At 49.1% G+C, this 3,597-nt stretch overlaps 2 non-coding genes across 2 annotated transcripts; one reads left to right on the top strand and one right to left on the bottom strand.

The window, feature by feature from the left end:
- Positions 1-2,755: 2,755 nt before the first annotated feature.
- Trnas-cga lies at positions 2,756-2,830 on the bottom strand. Its single transcript has one exon. It is a non-coding gene; the product is annotated as a tRNA-Ser (tRNA).
- A 365-nt stretch (positions 2,831-3,195) lies between these two features.
- Positions 3,196-3,270, top strand: Trnat-cgu. Its single transcript has one exon. It is a non-coding gene; the product is annotated as a tRNA-Thr (tRNA).
- The last annotated feature ends 327 nt before the right edge of the window (positions 3,271-3,597 follow it).

Below are 3,597 nucleotides of genomic sequence, written 5' to 3' on the forward strand. Positions count from 1 at the left end.
TGGTGACAATCTCATTGGTCCATTCATTATCGATAGCAACGTAAATCGTGATAAATACCGAACATTCTTGGAGAACGATCTTCCAATATTGCTTTCAGACTTCCATCTGAACTTGTGACAAAACAATGTGATTTCAATATGATGGTTGTGAAGCACATCATCCTGTAGCAGCACGGGAAACATTAGATCGCCTGCGCAATCGGCGACGTATCGGAAGAAGTGGTACAGTGTTTGGCTTGCCAGATCTTAAGTCGTCTGAATTTTGTTTGTGGGCCTACTTGAAGTGTAAAGTTTATAATGAAGTGCCAACAACACGCGACAACGTGATTCAGCGTAGCACCAGTGCATGGCAGCAAACTACACTACTGGCCATTAAAATTGCTACACCACGAAGATGACATGCTACAGACGCGAAATTTAACCGACAGGAAGAAGATGCTGTGATATGCAAATGATTAGCTTTTCAGAGCATTCACACAAGGTTGGCGCCGGTGGCGACACCTACAACGTGCTGACATGAGGAAAGTTTCCAACCGATTTCTCATACACAAACATCAGTTGACCGGCGTTGCCTGGTGAAATGTTGTTGTGATACCTCGTGTAAGCAGGAGAAATGCGTACCATCACGTTTCCGACTTTGATAAAGGTCGGATTGAAGCCTATCGCGATCGCGACATTGCTGCTCGCGTTGGTCGAGATCCAATGACTGTTAGCAGAATATGGAATCGGTGGGTTCAAGGGGGTAACACGGAACGCCGTGCTGGATCCCAACTGCCTCGTATCACTAGCAGTCGAGATGACAGGCATCTTATCTGCATGGCTGTAACAGATCGTGCAGCCACGTCTCGATCACTGTGTCAACAGATGGGGACGTTTGCAAGACAAAAACCATCTGCATGAACAGTTCGATGACGTTTGCAGCAGCATGGACTATCAGCTCGGAGACCATGGCTGCGGTTACCCTTGATGCTGCATCACAGACAGGAGCGCCTGCGATGGTGTACTCAACGACGAACCTGGGTACACGAATGACAAAACGTCATTTTTCGGATGAATCCAGGTTCTGTTTACAGCATCATGATGGTCCCATCAGCGTTTGGCCACACCGCGGTGAACGCACATTGGAAGCGTGTATTCGTCATCGCCATACTGGCGTATCACCCTGCGTGATGGTATTGGGTGCCTTGGTTACACGTCTCAGTCACCTCTTGTTCGCATTGACGACACTTTGAAAAGTGGACGTTACGTTTCAGATGTGTTACGACCCGTGGCTCTACCCTTCATTCGATCCCTGCGAAACCCTACATTTCAGCAGGATAATGCACGACCGTATGTTGCAGGTCCTGTGCGGGCCTTTCTGGATACAGCACATTCTCCAGATCTCTCACCAACTGAAAACGCCTGGTCAATGGTGGCCGAGCAACTAGCTCGTCACAATACGCCAGTCACTATTCTTGATGAACTGTGGTATCATGTTGAAGCTGCATGGGCAACTGTACCTGTACACGCCATCCAAGCTCTGTTTGACTCAATGCCCAGGCGCATCAAGGCCGTTATTACGGCCAGAGGTGATTGTTCTGGGAACTGATTTCTCAGGATGTATGCACCCCAATTGCGTGATAATGTAATCACGTGTCAGTTCTAGTATAATATATTTGTCCAATGAATACCCGTTTATCATCTGCAATTCTTCTTGGTGCAGCAATTTTAATGGCCAGTAGTGTATAACCGAAACACTTCGCAGTTGTGTCGAATCACTCCATATGTGGATAAATACACTCCAAAGCAAAAAAAGGCGCTCCACGGACGAGTTATGCAAATTGGTTATATACTGATATTCATTCAGGTATCGATGGAGAAAGCAACATTGTAAACTTTGGGGGTGATCGATGAATGTGTCTCGCTGCAGCGCAGTTTAACCACACAGATGGGAACGTGTCGATAGCTGCGAATTTCATTCCGTGCACTTCGTTGGACATTAACTACACATCACAGACAGGGGCGTGAACCGAATACACAGATGTCAGTATTTGAGAGAGGATGTGTAGTTGGGCTCACAGAAGTCGGTTGGAGTAATCGGCGAATCCAGAATGAGATTTTCACTCTGCAGCGGAGTGTGCGCTGATATGAAACTTCCTGGCAGATTAAAACTGTGTGCCCGACCGAGACTCGAACTCGGGACCTTTGCCTTTCGCGGGCAAGTGCTCTGCCAACTGAGCTACCGAAGCACGACTCACGCCCGGTACTCACAGCTTTACTTCTGCCAGTATCTCGTCTCCTACCTTCCAAACTTTACAGAAGCTCTTCTGCGAACCTTGCAGAACTAGCACTCCTGAAAGAAAGGATATAGCGGAGACATGGCTTAGCCACAGCCTGGGGGATGTTTCCAGAATGAGATTTTCACTCTGCAGCGGAGTGTGCGCTGATATGAAACTTCCTGGCAGATTAAAACTGTGTGCCCGACCGAGACTCGAACTCGGGACCTTTGCCTTTCGCGGGCAAGTGCTCTACCAACTGAGCTACCGAAGCACGACTCACGCCCGGTACTCACAGCTTTACTTCTGCCAGTATCTCGTCTCCTACCTTCCAAACTTTACAGAAGCTCTTCTGCGAACCTTGCAGAACTAGCACTCCTGAAAGAAAGGATATAGCGGAGACATGGCTTAGCCACAGCCTGGGGGATGTTTCCAGAATGAGATTTTCACTCTGCAGCGGAGTGTGCGCTGATATGAAACTTCCTGGCAGATTAAAACTGTGCGCCCGACCGAGACTCGAACTCGGGACCTTTGCCTTTCGCGGGCAAGTGCTCTACCAACTGAGCTACCGAAGCACGACTCACGGCCGGTACTCACAGCTTTACTTCTGCCAGTATCTCGTCTCCTACCTTCCAAACTTTACAGAAGCTCTTCTGCGAACCTTGCAGAACTAGCACTCCTGAAAGAAAGGATATAGCGGAGACGGTCGGGCACACAGTTTTAATCTGCCAGGAAGTTTCATATTAGCGCACACTCCGCTGCAGAGTGAAAATCTCATTCTGGAAACATCCCCCAGGCTGTGGCTAAGCCATGTCTCCGCTATATCCTTTCTTTCAGGAGTGCTAGTTCTGCAAGGTTCGCAGAAGAGCTTCTGTAAAGTTTGGAAGGTAGGAGACGAGATACTGGCAGAAGTAAAGCTGTGAGTAGCGGGCGTGAGTCGTGCTTCGGTAGCTCAGTTGGTAGAGCACTTGCCCGCGTAAGGCAAAGGTCCCGAGTTCGAGTCTCGGTCGGGCACACAGTTTTAATCTGCCAGGAAGTTTCAATCGGCGAATCGTTTGGCGTTTGAATGTTAGCGATGGCGCTATACGGCGATGGTGGCAGGAATAGGTTAACGTTGGCCGAACACAGCGTCAAGAAGGAAGCGGTTGACCAAGATAGACGAAAGAATGAGAGGACGGAGTAATCGTTGCAGAGGCATTCAGAGTGCGCGCGTTTAGAGGCGCCATGTCACGGACTGCGCGGCCGCTCCCGCCGGAAGTTCGAGTCCTCCCTCGGGCATGGGTGGGTGGGTTGTCCTGATCATTAGTTTAAGTAGTGTCTAAGTCTAGGGACCAATGACCTC

The sequence above is a fragment of the Schistocerca piceifrons genome, chromosome 6, assembly GCF_021461385.2.
Source record: "Schistocerca piceifrons isolate TAMUIC-IGC-003096 chromosome 6, iqSchPice1.1, whole genome shotgun sequence".
Lineage (NCBI taxonomy): Eukaryota > Metazoa > Arthropoda > Insecta > Orthoptera > Acrididae > Schistocerca > Schistocerca piceifrons.